Genomic DNA, 18,246 nt, shown 5'->3' on the forward strand with positions numbered 1-18,246 from the left:
CAGTAGTAGGCCTGATTACCACCAATGATGAGACTGCCTACAGGGCGGAGGTGAGGGCCCTGGCGGAGTGGTGCCATCAACAAAATTGAAGTAGCTCATCGTGAACTTCAGGAAACAGCAGAGGGAACACAACCCTATCCACATCGACGGGACGGGGAAGTTCCTCGGCGGGACGTCGAAGTTCCTCGGCGGGACGGCAGTGGAGAAGGTGGAAAACTTCAAGTTCCTCAGCGCACACATCACTGACGATCTGGTGAAAAAAGGCGCAACAGTGCCTCTTCAGCCTAAGGTGGCTGAATACATTTGGCTTGGCCCCTAAGACCCTCAGAAACGTTTACAGATGACCAATTGAGAGCATCCTGCCTGGTATGGAAACTGCACAGCCTGCAACCACAGGGCTCTTCAGAGGGTGTGGTCTGCCCAATGTATCACCGGGGACACACTGTCTGCCCTCCAGGACACCTACAGCAACCGATGTCATAGGAAGGCCAAAAATATCATCAAACACATCAACCATCGGAGCCACGGCCTGTTCACCCCGCTATCTTCCAAAAGGCGAGGTCAATACAGGTGCATCAAAGTTGGGACTGAGAGACTGAAAAACAGCTTCCATCTTAAGGCCATCAGACTGTTAAATAGCCATCACTAGCTGGCTACCACCCGGCTACTCAACCCTGCACCTTAGAGGCTGCTGCCCTATATACATTTACATGGAATCACTGGTCACTTTAATAATGTTTACATACTGCTTTTCTCATCTCACATGTATATACTGTATTCTATTCTACTGTATTTTAGTCAATGCCACTCCGACGTTGCTCATCCATATATTTATATATTATTATTTTACTTTTATTGTTGTGAATTGTTAGATACTACTGCAGTGTTGGAGCTAGGAACACCCACAATAACTGCTAAATATGTGTATGTGATTTTATTAAATTCATAAAGCAATATAAATGAATGCTTCTTAGAAAGTATAACTAAAAGCATTTCTCTGCTAAAGACCTAAGAAAATAGCTAAATAATAATGATTGTTATGAATTCCCTGCCTGTGACTATTATCAGCACCTCACAGCCCTGAGCTGAACTCCACTCCCCACCCCCCATCACTAGAGCCTGAGAGTCTAGGGGGTACCATAAACCTGCCTCTCAAACTCTCTCTGACCTGTGTGACCTGGGCCCTGATAGGTTGCTAAGGGGAAAGGACACCTGACAGCTGTTCTGACTGTGTAAGCCAGTGTCTCTTCACTTGGACTTGTGGGATGGAGTGTGTACAAAAGTGAGTTGTTGTTATTGTGTGTTTACGATTTACTGTTCGTAGTTAATGATAATTGCCTAGTTAAATAAAAAAATAAAAACATGTCTGCTTGTCTACCCTTGATCTATACAGTCCTTACCAGTGCTCTTGTATTGGATTCATGCTCATGCAATGCTAATTGTGTACCGCCTATTCATTACTGTTTATCTCCTGTATTACAGAACCACATCCTTCCCACATCTATTCCCTGTGTGTATGGCAATACAGTTTTCTTGTGTGTAACTATGAGGTTGCCTTATTCCCCTCTTAACAGGGGAGGTGCTAGCGGGACACAGATCAGTTCTAACAGAGTCACTCTCTTTCGATGCTTCTTTGTGCCGTTGCATCAATTCATTTACAACACAATATAAACGGGTGGTTCATTAAACGTGTCACCATTCTAAAAGAATGTGTATGCTACAGACCTTAGCAAATTGTGCTTCTTTCATGGCGTCATTTCCGTCTCACAATTCGAATGCATGTTGAGCACAGGTGGAGAGAGTTCAGATAAAACGTCTTGAGGGTGCAGAGGATCATGTTGAGGAGCTGAGAGAGAGCAAAGAGCTCAGACAACAATGTTGCGTGCTACGAAAGTGGAATTGAGTGCAAGAAATGAAGTGTCGAGCACAGCATCTCTCTGTTCATGGTATACTTGCCTGCGCTTTCTCAAAATGCAGCAGCTGTAAGCTGTGCTACGCGGTATGATTTCTGTGTGCTCGCAAATCTACAATGACATGCTGGCTTGCTATAATAAGCAGCTCTAGATGCAGCTCTAGATGAGGGGAAAACAAATATATTTCTATTATCTATAAAGATGATAAAAAAAGATAATTAGGTACAGTAGCTAGCTAGCTTAAATGCAAGGGTTCAAGGGTCAGGCTGGTCTGGGAAACTCAAGGACATTCAGTAACTTCAGTAAAAATCCAGTAACTTCCCCAAAATCCCCAGAAGTCATAGTTGTAGGAGTCCAGAGTTCCTGCTTATTCCGGGAATATTCCAACCGAGATTTCTGGGAAGTTACTTGATTTTTGAAAACCTAGTCCCATGGGGATGGAACTCTGTGCACGTTTTTTCTTCCTTGCGAAAGTTAACAGATTTTTGCATCTACATGGGACAGAAATCATCCACGTTTGTATTATTGAACAAAATCACTAAGTAAGAATGAGATGACAATTCTGCATGATATAGACAATAACATGTGTGGATCTACAGGTAATTGCAAAAGGAAAGGAAACACCAACATGAAGTGTCTTAATGGAGCCTTGGGTCACGACGAGCCAGAACAGCTTCAATGATGCATAGATTCTAAAAGTGTCTGAACTCTATTGGAGGGATGAGACACCATTCGTACATGAGAAATTCCATCCTTTGGTGTTTTGTTGATGGTGGTGGAAAGCGCTGTTCCAGAATCTCCCCATAAGTGTTACATTGGGTTGAGATCTGGTGACTGAGACGGCCATGGCATATGGTTTACATTGTGTTCATGTTCATCATACTATTTAGGCACCCGTGCCCTGTGGATTGGGACATTGTCATCTTATGGGGGGTCATCCTATGGCCTGCCCAGCATTTTAGTACATGACCCTAATCATGATGGGATGTTAAAACTTCTTTGGGATAGGGGGCAGCATTTTCACTTTTGGATGAATAGCGTGCCCAGAGTAAACTGCCTCCTACTCAGTCCCAGATGCTAATATATGCATATTATTATTAGTATTGGATAGAAAACAATCTGAAGTTTCTAAAACTGTTTGAATGATGTCTGTGAGTATAACAGAACTCATATGGCAGGCAATAACCTGAGAAAAAATCCAAACAGGAAGTGGGAAATCTGAGGTTTGTAGTTTTTGAATTCACAGTGGGATATGGGTTATTTTCCACTAGATGCCAACCGTCTTTAGAATGTTGTTTCAGGCTTCTCCTGTGAAGGGGGGCCAGATGAGAGCTGTTTGACTAAGGGGTCTGCCTGCAGCCTCGTTGTCAGTCACGCGCATTTCACATGAGAGGTATCTCTCGTTCCATTGCTTTTCTACAGACAATGGAATTCTCCGGTTGGAACATTATTGAACATTCATGATAAAAACATCCTAAAGATTGATTCTATACTTAGTTTGACAAGTTTCTTTGACTTGTAATATAACTTTTTTAACTTTTCTTCCGACTGGACCTAAACGCGCTTTTGGATTTGTTTACCAAACGCCCTAACAAAAGACATAAATGATGGACATTATCGAACAAAACAAACATTTATTGTGGAACTGCGATTCCTGGGAGTGCATTCTGATGAAGATCATCAAAGGTAAGTTAATATTTATAATGCTATTTATGACTGATGTTGACTGCGCAACATGGCGGATATTTTTTTGGCTGTTTTGGGATATGAGCGCCATACTCATATTATGCTTTTTCCGTAAAGTAAAAAAAAAAAAATCTGACACAGCGGTTGCATTAAGGAGAAGTGTATCTATATTTCAATGTATCATGCATGTATTTTCATCAAAATTTATAATGACTATTTCTGTAAATTAATGTGGATCTCTGCAATATCACTGCATGTTTTGGAACTACTGAACATAAAACGCCAATGTAAAATATGATTTTTGGATATAAATATGAACTTTACTGAACAAAACATATATGTATTGTGTAACATGAAGTACTATGAGTGTCATCTGATGAAGATCATCAAAGGTTAGTGATTTATTTTATCTCTATTTGTGCTTTTTGTGACTCCTCTCTTTGGCTGGAAAAATGGCTGGGTTTTTCTGTGAGTTGGTGGTGACCTAACATAATAATTTGTGGAGCTTTCGCTGTAAAGCATTTTTTAAATCAGACACTGTGGCTGGATTAACGAGAATTGTATCTTTAAAATGGTGCCTAATACTTGTTTATGAGATTTCTTTTGATTTGTATTTGTCGCCCTGCAATTTCATTGGCTGTTGACGAGGGGTTCCGCTCGTCAACAGCGGAACGAGCGGAACCCCAGTCCTAGACAGGTTAATTGCTTAGGTAACCACACCTGTGTAGAATCACCTGCTTTCCATAATTTACTCAAGCTTTTCCATTGTTATGGCAGTTACCTGTTTTTCTATCTAGGGCGGTAAGGTAGCATAGCGGCTAAGAGCGCTGGGCCAGTAACCAGAAGTTTGCTTGGTCAAATCCCTGAACCGACCAGGTGAAAAATCTGATGTTCACTTGAGCAAAGCATTTAACCCTAATTGCTCCTGTAAGTCGCATCTAAGATAAGAGCATCTGCTAAAATTCTGTCTGAGAATTATGTGCTTAAAACTTTAAAATATAACTACCAAATATATTGTTTATTTTCTAGAAACCTATCATTAGCTATATTAATGTACTCAGCTAATGGTGGGAGTTAGTTAGCTAGAAAACTAGATTAGCTAGCTCTTCCCTAGGAGTTTCCAACCGAGCTAGCAAGCTACCTAATTTATGGACTTTTTAAAACCTTTATAGATAATATAAAAATAGACATTTTGCACTCGTATCTAGAGCTGGCTAATATAGCAAGCCAGATGATAGTACCGTAGCAAGGATGAATACAATGTGTGACAGTAGGTATATGGTAGACAATTGCTAGATAATTGAGTGATGAAATCCAAATGAAGGACTTCACATCAGAAAACGGTTTATAGCTGAATTGGAAATTACTGAGTGTACCATTACAGGTATCCAGTGGCAAATCTTTAAATAATGAGATCATCAAAAACCTACTCAAATAGCATTAGGTGGAATTAGCTATCTAGCTCTTACCTGAGAAGAAGCGACTTCCTGGGAGTCCACCATGTTGCAAATGGCTAGGTACCAACCTGGGGATGTAAACATCATGTTGCATGGGTCCTGCCTTCCATTTAGCTAGCCAATCAATGTCATTATAACACAAAACAGCACTATGATTGGTCAATAACTGTGCCTATCATATTTTGGTAACGTGAGAGCAGAGCAAGTAGATGTTGAGCTCGACATTTAATGTATTGCTCTCAATTCCACTTTTTGAGCACGCAACATTTTTCTCTGAGCTCGTTGACATGATCCTCTGTGACCTTGACATTTTTTTAAAAATTTCAACTCTCTCCATGCACGTTCCACCAATTCCTCCATGCTTCCTTTGAGTTATGAGACGGAAATTACGGAATATTCTTTGCAGTGCACCTGTGTCACATTTGATGAACTATAACACAGGGCTATCGAAAGACAAAACGCAGCACAATATTAAACCATTAAGTATTCCTCTCATCGTGATGACCGAGTCCCTTTCTCTAAAACTCAGTATCCACTTGAATTGCCATAAACTCTACTCATACAGTCTTAGTGTTTCCAGTAAAGGAGCTAAAACTCAGTCTCCACTTGCATTGCCATAAACTGCTGACACGGCCTGAGTGTTTTACTGTAGTCGCAAAGAGCTCTCAACACAGAGAACACGAGAGGAGGGGAGATGCTATGGAAAAGAGAGCTATGGTTTTGTTTAATTGATTAGGATCCCCATTAGCTACTGCCCATGTGCAGTGACTTGCGAAAGTATTCACCCCCTTTGGTATTTTCCTATTTTGTTGCCTTACAACCTGGAATTAAAATAGTTTTGGGGGGGGGTTGCCTCATTTGATTTACACAACATGCCGACCACTTTGAAGATGCAACATATTTCTTAATTGTGAAACAAAAAAGAAATAAGACAAAAAAAAAGCTGAAAACTTGAGCATAACTATCCCCCCCCCCCCAAAATCAATACTTTGTAGAGCCACCTTTTGCAGCATGTCTCTCTATAAGCTCGGCACATCTAGCCACTGGGAATATTGTCCGTCCTTCGAGGCAAAACTGCTCCATCAAGTTGGATGGGTTCCCGCCGGTCTACAGCAAATCTTTAAGTCATACCACAGATTCTCAATTGGATTGAGGTCTGGGCTTTGACTAGGCTATTCCAAAACATTTAAATGTTTTTCAAATGAAACTTTTCCGATATACATATTCTTAAGTACAGCACAGTTAAATTAGATCTTTACAGGGACTGTGATACAATATGTTGTTTATCTGTTTTTGGCTCTATACATAAATGAGTAACGCATTAAGTCTGTTTTTGGTTTGGGTTTTTGTTTTGGGTACCGTGAAGAAACCCATAGTGGTCTGGTGGCGAATGTATGTTTTTTTTTTAATAGGGAAGATATAAATAGATTATACAAGTGGTTAGGCATTTTCAACACACACATGTTTCTTAAAAAGACTACAAGAGAAGAAGTCAATTTCTCATCAACCCTCAACCATGAAAGGCATGTTGTTGTTAGTTCTGTGTGTGCAGTTCAGGGAAAGGTGTGCTGCTCTGTTTTCAGCCAGCTGCAGCCGTTCTAGGTCTTTCTTTGCACCACCTGATCATATCACAGTATGACAGTAAGTAAGATGGGACTAAATCAAACCTGAACAACTAGTACAGTTGATCTTTGTGTGAAAAAACTCAGAACATATTTTTATAACATACATGCCTCTCCCCATCAACTTTGTCAATGTGACTTGACCATGATAACTGACCATCCAATGTTACTCCTAGGAGTTCAGCTTCTCCAACTTTGTTCAATGGTCACTACCTTTATTCGCAACTCCAGTTGAGGTCTCCACCCCACAGAATACAGTACCAAACCGTATCTTTGGAGCACCCTGGGGTGGCAGGGTAGCCTAGTGGTTAGAGCGTTGGACTAGTAACCGAAAGGTTGCAAGTTCAAATCCCAGAGCTGACAAGGTAAAAATCTGTCATTCTACCCCTGAACAGGCAGTTAACCCACTGATCCAAATAAGAATTTGTTCTTAACTTACTTGCCTAGTTAAATAAAGGTAAAAAAAACTTTTAACTCCTCAACATATTTTGAGATGTGCCTTGTAAGAAGCTATATTTGCACCAGTGAGTAAGAATGCTGTACAAATGTAACTCCTATGTGGTTACAGTGTCCCATCAATTTAAAATGTACAAATTTGAGGGCAGCTAGTGTTAAACCTTAAATGGTTGAGCATTTTGCCATGTCCTTTTGGTCTCTTTTGGCCTGTCGTCGCTGCCAATTGGAAACCTTTGTAAAGGCCTCTAGAAGTGCAAGTGCTATACAGTGCATTCAGAAAGTATTCAGACCCCTTGACTTCTTACACATTTTGTTACGTTACAGCCTTATTCTAAAGTGGATTACATCGTTTTTCCCCGTCATCAATCTGCACACAATACCCCATAATGACAAAGCAAAAACAGGTTTTTAGACATTTTAGCAAATGTTTAAAAATGTTAAAACTGAAATATCACATTTTACATAAGTTTTCAGACCCTTTACTCAGTACTTTATTGAAGCACCGTTGACAGCGATTACAGCCTTAAGTCTACTTGGGTATGACGCTACAAGCTTGGCACAACTGTATTTGGGGGAATTTCTCCCATTCTTTTCTGCAGATCCTATCAAACTGCCAGGTTTGCAGGTCTCTCCAAAGATGTTAGATCAGTTTTTAATTTGCAAAAAACATTCTGAAGGCTTTGTCATTATGGGGTATTGTGTATAGATTGATGAGGAAATGTTTTTATTAAATCCATTTTAGAAGAAAGCTGTAACGTAACAATATGTGGACAATGTGAAGGGGTCTGAATATCCTGTAAAACCCCAAATGTTCATTAATATGCTGTAATGTGTGAACACCTTACCTAGCAGCAAAGATGCTTGCATTTCAATTACAGTAAAATACTGTGAAATACAAACCCCTCTCCTCAATTCATTTAATTCATTCATTCTGATTGTGGTAGCTTTTTTTGTTTTCAGTAGAATACAGTACATTTTACGGTACTTGCTTAGATACATACATGCCTTGTTAAAAGTTAATTTTGGGAATTTCTTTCCTTCTTAATGTGTTTGAGCCAATTAGTTGTATTGTGACAAGGTAGGGGTGGTACATAGAAGATAGCCCTATTTGGTAAAAGACCAAGTCCATATTATGGCAAGAACTGCTCAAATAAATCTTAAAGTGCAGTCGCAAAACCATCAAGTGCTATGATGAAACTGGCTCTCATGAGGACCACCACAGGAAAGGAAGACCCAGAGTTACCTCTGTCGCAGAGGGGAAGTGCATTATAGTTACCGGCCTCGGAAATTGCAGCCCAAATTGTAAGGATAGACGATGGGAGACGAGAAGCACCAGGGATGGGGGTCGGGAGCAGACGATGGGAGACGAGAAGCACCAGGGATGGGGGTCGGGAGCAGACGATGGGAGACGAGAAGCACCAGGGATGGGGGTCGGGAGCAGACGATGGGAGACGAGAAGCACCAGGGATGGGGGTCGGGAGCAGACGATGGGAGACGAGAAGCACCAGGGATGGGGGTCGGGAGCAGACGATGGGAGACGAGAAGCACCAGGGATGGGGGTCGGGAGCAGACGATGGGAGACGAGAAGCACCAGGGATGGGGGTCGGGAGCAGACGATGGGAGACGAGAAGCACCAGGGATGGGGGTCGGGAGCAGACGATGGGAGACGAGAAGCACCAGGGATGGGGGTCGGGAGCAGACGATGGGAGACGAGAAGCACCAGGGATGGGGGTCGGGAGCAGGCGTGACACACATAAATGGTTCACAGTGTTCAAGTAACAGACACATCTCAACATCAACTGTTCAATGGAGACTGCATGCTCGAATTGCTGCAAAGAAACCACTACTAAAAGACACCAATAAGAAGAAGAGACTTGCCTGGGCCAAGAAACACGAGCAATGTACATTAGATCGGTGGAAATCTGTACTTTGGTCTGATGAGTCCAAATTACAGATTTTTGGTTCCAACCGCTGTGTCTTTGTGAGACGCAGAGTAGGTGAACGGATGATCTCCATGTGGAGGAGGAAGTGTGGGATTTTATTTAGAATTCAAGGCACACTTAACCAGCATGGCTACTACAGCATTCTACAGCGATACGCCATCCCATCTGGTTTGCGCTTAGTGGGACTATAATTTGTTTTCCAACAGGACAATGACCCAAAACACACCTCCAGGCTGTGTAAGGGCCATTTGGCCAAGAAGGATAGTGATGGAGTGCTGCATCACAAGGCCTGGCCTCCACAATCACCCGACCTCAACCCAGTTGAGATGGTTTGGGATGAGTTGGACCACAGAGTGGACGAAAAGAGGCCAACAAGTGCTCAGCATATGTGGGAACTCCTTTAAGACTGTTGGAAAATCATTCCAGGCAAAGCTGGTTGAGAGATTGCCAAGAGTGTGCAAAGCTGTCATCAAGGCAAAGGGTGGCAACTTTGAAGAATCTCAAAATATATTTTGATTACTACATGATTCCATATATGCGTTATTTCATAGTGTTGATGCCTTCACTATTATTCTACAATGTAAAATAAAAAAAATAAAAATAAAAACTTGAATGAGTAGGTGTGTCCAAACTTTTGACTGGTACTGTATATTACAGGAGGTTAACTTGCCACTGAGCTGCCTGTAAATTACTGTCAAATTCATGGTAACCCCTTTAGACTGTAGAGAAGACAAGTAGAGACAGAGGGAGAGGAACTGTGAGGGAGAGGAAGTAAGGAAAGATGGCTGTGGTGGATGAGACAGTGGAAGTGGGAGAGAGACAGACAGACAGTGAGAGGGAGGTTGCTATAGTTAGAGTGCAAGTAGAGAGAGAGAGAGAGAGAGAGGGGGATGGTGACTTGGCTTTTAGTGGCAAAATTAGAGATGATGTCCACTAGAGCGCACACGGAGCTTACTTCTCCAACCCAACCCCTGCCCCCAAACCCTGGAGCATTGGTTACAATGCAGATGCAGTGGACCAAACATTAGCAATGGTTCATTGCTAAAATGCCTAGCTGTCTAGACCAGTGGTTCTGAAACTGTGGGTCACGGCAAAGGTCCAGGTGGGTAAAGCGGGTTGACATTTCTTGTGCATTTTCATATTTTTTTGTGTGCTTTACCACTCAACTCTTATGGTGGGTCACGACTCAACTCTTATGGTGGGTCACGACTCAACTCTTATGGTGGATGTTACTGTGCTACTTTGTTTTCATTTGCACATTTCTTACTTTTTTAAACTCTGCATTGTTGTAAACGGGCTCATAAGTAAAGCATTTCACTGTAAAGTCTACACATTCATTTGATTTGATTTGGTTTCCGTGGTTGCTATGTTTAACGGTAAAAATGAATGTCACAAGCAAGAGTGGGAAAGAGTCGCCCGGGTAAAATTAAACCAATCAGTCCAGCGAGATTTAAGTGACACATGGATTTTGCACCCCTCATACACAGGAAACGGATGACTGAAAAAGAGAGAGAGATCGTCAGGTGGGCAGGGCATGCACATTGCTTGCTTAGTGTCCTTAAGATTACATTCACACAGATGAGACACTTATTTGTTCACATTATCTGTGGCTGCTTCCAAGGATGGCTTTGTTTTGCTCCATTAAAAGACCCAGTGGTTTATCTTTATCTTTTTTTTTTATCTTTGGCAGCGTAGTTCCAGGAAATACTATACCTTAAAAGCTTTCTGCGGCTATCTCTGACCAAGCAATGATAGATCCACTCTCTGTACAGTAAACAATCATCGGAATATGTGTGTATATGCGTGTGTGTGTTTATGCATAATGTGAGCGAGTGTGTGTGCATGTATCTTGGTAACTGCTTTTACACAGTGGGTGTGTAGACATGGATCATTAGAGAGCTACTACTCCCATTGTATGTGCTGTATTCTATGTAGGTAGGGGCTAACAGAGCAGGGAAGCATACGTTCTAGTTTTCTAGTATGACCCTGTCACAATTTAAGTACTGAACTATAATTGATTGCGTTCCAAGTTCGTAGTTATCAACAGCTCTCTAATCGTTCCAGATGAATCTATCTGCACTCTCCAGTCTCTGCCTCTGGTTTCCCAGCCTGCCTGGTTGTAGTTCCCTGTTTATCTGGTTCTCATTTCCTGTTTCCTGCTGGTCTAGTATCCGGACAATATTCTCATGGGTTATCTTGACTGTTCTCCAATGGACTAATTATCTTTGACTCCTATCCGACAGTCTGAATGGTCTCCAGTTTAAATTTGACTCATTTAGCAGACACTCGTATATAGTTCAAGTTAGTGCAATCATCTTAAGACCACCACAACCACTCGTCCCCGGCATGCCGTTATGCGCCAGGTAGGTATAAAAGTTGTATGCAGGAAAGAATCTGGTAAAAATGGGCCTATTTGTAAGGGGGCCATATAAACATTGACAACAAACAAAAACCCACACCCACACGTACAATACAGCATTTCTCAACAATTTCTGTACCAGTGACTGGTGAGACATGGTCTTCATCTTTTTTTTTTAACCAGCTCATGTTTAAAACAAATGCAATATGTAAAACCCCCACTACATCTGTAGCCGTATATGTTATAAAAGCAATGCCAACGACATAGGCAATAGTGCCTGTCGTACGTGTTGCTCTGAATCAACTCTTACCCGAAGTGTTAATTCACACAGTGCTCCAGGCTAACATCGTCCCAAGATCTCACTGGTGCCACTAACTTTTACAGTTTGTGGCAGTAGCGCATGATTCGGTAAGATGATCTGGTCGGACCCAGTATAGAAATAGAGGACTGAGGTACTCAACAAATAAGTGGTCTCATCCAATCAGGAACAAGACTCAACATGTTTTGAGGTGCAACCTTAACCAGTGATTGACATACATTTTGGGTTGATAATTAGACTAATATATAATAATAATAATATAATAATATATAATAATATAATAATAATATATAATAATATATGCCATTTAGCAGACGCTTTTATCCAAAGCGACTTACAGTCATGTGTGCATACATTCTACGTATGGGTGGTCCCGGGGATCAAACCCACTACCCTGGCGTTACAAGCACCATGCTCTACCAACTGAGCTACAGAAGGACCACTATTATATTTTACTGTCAAAATATTATATATAATGTCCAGATGTTTTGTTGTTGATCAATAGAGATGAATGAAATACATCTAACTAATATCATAGGCTAATTAATTGAATTGGATTCACAAGTGATAGGCTAATATTGTCACCTATGAGTCTATTCTTGATTTAATCTCGTTTTCACTAGTTTTCGTTTTTTAGTTTTAGTTTTTTAAATACCCTTTCTATTTTATTCAGCTATGTTCAATTAGATTATTCAAACTATAAAATAATGCCACAAATTCTAAGCTGCTAAATGAACTAGTGTAGTCCACTGCTATATGGAATAGCTAGATCAGGGCTAACATAAGGACAACTCAAAGCATGCTATTCTGAAATAGATGACCTTTTCTTTATATCATCTTTCTTTAGACCTGTCTAAAATAAATCATGGATTCATTGTGACGGTGTGGGCTATATCACATGGATTTATTAGACTTTTTAAAATATAGTGGCTTGTAGAAATCCAGGAGATGCTAAATGCGTTTATGTTCATTAACGGTCAATTAATGTGAGACCGGCAGTTATTTGCAACAAACCCCCAGCCTACAAGTAGAGGACGGTAAAAGAGCTTTACAGCAGAAAGAAACTATTTGGGTTTGGGACCAACAGCACATTCTTGTTAAGAGGGTGTTCCAAATACTGTAAATTGTAAATTTTCTGTATATTTATTTATTTTTTACATTTTTGTGGTTTGTGGTGTGCTCACTTATGACATTAGATCAGTGTTGGCTAGTAACTTGGCCCTTATCTTAAATATTTCACTTCTGTGTTTGGAGATATTGGATCAGCATTCTTGTCATGTCTGCTGTACATTTTATGTAGGGAAGTTAATGATCCATCATGTAGGACATTCCTGGGAGTGTGTACACTTTTATTTTTATTAGCATAGCATTTTTGTATGTCTTCTATAGTTATGTTCTTGAAAATGTATCAATTGAAAAGAGGGCAGCTTCAAGGGAAGCTACATTACATATGAAACTAAATATAAAACAGAACATTATGAAGCCACTACATCTACAATACAATATAGGTGTCACGCCCTGGCCATAGAGAGGCTTTTATTCTCTATTTTGATTAGGCAAGGGTGTGACTAGTGTGGGCATTCTATGTTAATATTCTATGTTTTTGTATTTCTGTGTTGTTTGGCCGGGTGTGGTTCTCAATCAGAGGCAGCTGTCTATCGTTGTCTCTGATTGAGAACCATATTTAGGTAGCCTGGGTTTCACTGTTGGTTTGTGGGTGTTTGTTTCCTGTGTCAGTGTCACACGGGACTGTTTCGGTTAGTTTATGTTCACTTTATTGTTTTTGTATTCCATAGTGTTCAGTCTTTTCTATTAAAACATGGGCACTTACTACGCTGCGTATTGGTCTGATCCTTGCTACACCTCTTCGGACGAAGAAATCTGCCGTTACAGTTACGTTTTTTTGTATTATCTTGCGTTGGCGGCTAGCTAACGTCTCATGTGCATTTCTCTGTTAGAGAGTGGTAAAAACTGTAATGGTACTCTACTGTAACGTTAGCAGCTGTAATGGTGCTCGGCAATACATGCTTCTCCTTTTTGAGACTTCCAAGTGACTAGCGTTATTACAGAACATTACTGAAAACATGTTAGTTAGCTAGCTAACATTGTATACTTGGTGGAGAGTTAACAAGCAAGATCACTAGGTAGGTTTTGTGAAGTAGCTAGCTAGTATTCACAAAACCTAGCTAGCTAGCCAGATATAATAATGGGACGTGCGCAAAATGTAATATTCTCCACTTCTAGTTATGGAAAGGCCCCAACACAATCCGCTCTAAGGGAAGTGTTACCTCTGCCTGCTTTATCAAGCATTTGAGTAGCATCCATGCTGTCAGATGGGTGAGAACACATGGTTCATTTCAATAGGATTAGCTAGACACCCTGTTCCTATTCCTTTCAATGATGGCTATTGAGTAGTGTGTGCATCATTCATGTTTGGTTTCTGTGTTATGTCCCTATCTTTGTGCCTGCCGCCTTTGAGTAGCCTATGTGGGGGTGTATCTCTCTTGTACTGTCATGTCTCTCTCTCTAGTATTCAACATGTTTACCAGTAATGAAGATACTAGATGATTAGAGTATAAACAACTGTATTTTTCTGAAGAAGGGATGAGTTTCTGGAGGAGCCTGGAGTGGTTGAGCTAGATGGGAGCACCATGAAGGTAACAAAAGGTGAAAACAGGCTACACACGTTTTTTTTCCCCCCCCGTTAACTATTCCCAGACATTATCACCCTATGTCTATTGCCAATGTTGTACAGATGTTATTCAGTGAATTTACTTGTTTTGTTATGTTCTATCACTCTATATGAGCATCTCTGAAGAGACCATAGGTCAATGACCTAATGAATAGTGTGTAAGATTGTTCTTAGTATTTGTGATGTGCTAGTGTTCATACTTTTGTCGTTTTGTATTTACAATTTGCCATTACATTATTATTCTGTCTTAATTGCGATTGCATCGATTGGGATGATGAAATTGGCGAAGACAAGAGTGGTGCTGATGAGACCTGGAGTCCCTCAATGGATTCACAGGTGAATGAAGAGTCTGACGAATTTGAAGATTCTTTGGGACAGCGGCCCGAACAAAGAATGCATTCCTGCACTTTTGTGTGCGGCGTGTTTATCGTTCTAAGCCTTTCGCCATGTATACATTTAAATGTGCATCTTACATTTTCTACGTGTTAAAACAGAATGGTTGGATCTCTCCATCCACAGCTGCACACTGATAGACTACAGTGCATGACTCCATCCTTTTATGAGAGTCTTCTGCACCTCCGTCCACAGAAACGCCTCACCCACATCAAGTGATTTGCGAGGATGACATCATTGTCAAGCATGCTTCCATCACTAATGAAGTCAGTTTAATACATCTGACAAACCTTCATGTGGTACCTGTGGATCGGTGCCCATTCCACAACCAGGGATCAGGTGACGATTTCCATCCCCTTCCACCCTTTGAGGTCCACATCAGTTCGAGAGGCACAGCAAGCATCCTTGAATGGGTGAGTTAACCCAATGCTAGCATGGGTTTCTTGTACTTCTCTACATGCATGCAATGAAGGATGTCATAGACTTGTATCTTTGAACTTCCTATGCTATTTAGACACTGGTTGGCATCCACCCAAGTAAGGATGCTTGCACAAATGTATTTATCTTTTTATATTTTATTTTAGATATAAAAAATATATTTATTATTTTTTGTATATATTTTTTATCTAGATTGTCTCATCTATTTTATTTTACTCAATAAATTTTTTTTTCGCAGAAAGACCTTCTGGAACTTGTGAACTTTCATGTGCCTTAATAAAAAAACTTGTATGCCATCTGTAAATATGAATAACAATCTTAAAATGACGAGCCTAGTTGGTTTAGCCACAGAAAAAAGACCGCAAACTTCCTGCTAGCCGTGACTGGGCTGGACATGCCGAGAGAAGTTCGGATTGGTCTGCCATATAGCACATTTCTGTCTATTTGAGCTGGTTAGTATGTCTAGGTAATCCTGTTTAACGCAGTTTAAAATATATATATATATTGCTCTCCACTTTATGGAGGACTGAGTTTTGAAATCCGTGGAATTAGAGTATGATGGGAGACAGAGAACACCAGTCCCCGGATTACATCTTCAAACTAAGGGCAACCATGGCATCCGTGACAGGGAGAAGTGTCCATCCATGATGTATGCGGGTAAGATAGTCTAGCTACAGTTGAATTGGGAAGTTTACATACATTTAGGTTGCAGTCGTTACAACTCATTTTTCAACCATTCCACAAATTTCGTGTTAATTAACAAACTATAGTTTTGGAAATTCGGTTAGGACATCTACTTTGTGCATGACAAGTAATTTTTTCCAACAATTGTTTACAGGCAGATTATGGTTGGTTTGCTAGTTTATCAACTTTCAAAGCAGAATTACTTTCCCATTGTTCCTCAACTGTAGTGTATGATATACAATTTTCTAGCTCTGAGTCTCTACTTTAATCCAATATAAAAAAAACTGAATTTCAAATTTTGCTACATAACATCGATTTGAGCCGGTTGGTCACATATTGCATGCTGTCTTTATCATATAGATCTGCCCAAAAAGGTCAATGTGTCTGGAATAGGAAGTCACAGCCCACAATGAAGCATGGGACTTTTTGTTGGCCACAAATATTTTGTTGTCTGAAAATAATGACAGAAAATTGGTCTCCTTGACTTGGTTGACTTGCACAGAGCCAAAGGAGGAATACAATTTAGTTTTTTTTTTTTTTTTTAGAGATCAACAGCTGATCTTGAGTGCTACCAGAACCATACTCTAATGTACGCCAGCAAGCGTTTTTCCTTTTCACTATCAGTCTGAGGCCAGAACACTGCTGGCAGCACTACTTCCACCAGGACAGACCAGCCAGGCAGAACGCAGATGTAAGTCCCCTTTCTATTTGAAGTCGATAGGGTAGAGAAGGAAGTTTTGAAAAACAGAACTTTTCAAGTCTGCCCCACGCACCTGCTCGAACTCACACATTGGCCAAACACATTTCCTGAATTGCTTACATCCTCTCTCTCTCTCCTTGCCTCCTTTTCAAAACCTATATTGGAGAAGACGGTCAGAGGGGAGTGACCCTGGACCTTCTATCATATACAATTGAGAAGTAGGCAAGGACATGGGATGCAAGACAAATGTTGTCATTGAATTTAAACAGGTAAGTGTATTTACAGTATATTGTAAACCATCCCATGTCCTTTCTCTAAACCATTGAGAGAGTAGATGCACGACCGTATTTGTTCTGTTGTACTCACATCTGTGACCTTACAAATTGTCCTTGAACGTGCATATTTCATAACACAGTGCAAATTATGTTGATTTATATCTATAGAAGACTGTATTAATAACAACCCACACACATACAAACCATTTTACACCAAGTACATTACAATGACAGAATTTGAAAGAAGCAGTTTCATTTAGTTTTTGCACTACAGAATTATTTGCCCCTCATAGTAACAATAATATTTCTTCTGTCTGTTGGAATACATCTCTAGATGAACAGTAAAGGCCCTGATGGACCGCTGCTGCTGGACCTCTCTAAAGACCCCTCTCCTCCACTATCAAGCAACTAGGGGGCGACCTCCCTCCCTGCCTGCCTCCCAGTCCCAACACCAAAACTGATGCAGCACTTTCTCCGTGTACCAGGCCACACACAAAGACTGATGACAGGAACATACACATGGGCAGCCTAAAATGCCAGACAATTTTCATAGGTTTACTTTGCTCTGTAAACATGGCCTTTACTTTTTGAGAGTACATTTTTCATTAAAGGCCCACCGTCATCACATGATCACCCCGTTCAATTTGCCAAAGGCTCGTCACAAAATGTGACATCACAACTTGCAAACAAATGATTGGTTTAGGAGTGATATGATTATAGCCTATTGAAACACAGAGGAGACCATCCCCAAACCCCTTGCCGTACACCTGAACCTTATTTTGATTTAGATGGTGGTCGGTGGTGTACATATGAGGTGATCAGGTGATGACAGTGGGCCTTTAGACAGTTAGTTCAGATTAAATCTATAGAGGTCTTTACACACCTAGATCCATCTATGTCTTACCTGGACCACCTGTCAGCCATATCTCTATTATAAGATGTTGTTGGCCTCTTTACCCTCCTCTAATCATCCCATCCCTGTGTTCATGGGGTTATACCTGCCTCTAGGGGTGTATATGATGTCTGGGCTGACTCACGGTTCTGGATCATAGGTGTTTTCGATCTGGTTATATTCTGAATTTCTGTTGTAGCCAAGGGTTAACTTGCATTTGATCACGTTCACATTGCAGCTGAACTCCTGGAATCAGCGAGTCGACTGCAACCCCCCAGGACGCACCTCTTTTTGTTATTTCATTTGTAACGAAACCCAACAATGACCTCTTTTGGGGTCGAGTTGATCCAGATCCAATACTAATGATGATGCTTGTTCAGTAGAACCTTTCTGAAAACATTGTCCCTGCTACCACTA

The 18,246-nt window shown here is 40.8% G+C and overlaps 1 protein-coding gene across 2 annotated transcripts in view; it reads right to left on the reverse strand.

Annotated features, from left to right (window-relative positions):
• adcy8 (adenylate cyclase 8 (brain)) overlaps window positions 1-18,246 on the reverse strand; it is a 251,836-nt gene that overhangs the window by 126,056 nt on the left and 107,534 nt on the right. The window lies entirely within an intron of this gene.

The sequence above is a fragment of the Oncorhynchus keta genome, chromosome 23 (assembly GCF_023373465.1).
Source record: "Oncorhynchus keta strain PuntledgeMale-10-30-2019 chromosome 23, Oket_V2, whole genome shotgun sequence".
Classification (NCBI taxonomy): domain Eukaryota; kingdom Metazoa; phylum Chordata; class Actinopteri; order Salmoniformes; family Salmonidae; genus Oncorhynchus; species Oncorhynchus keta.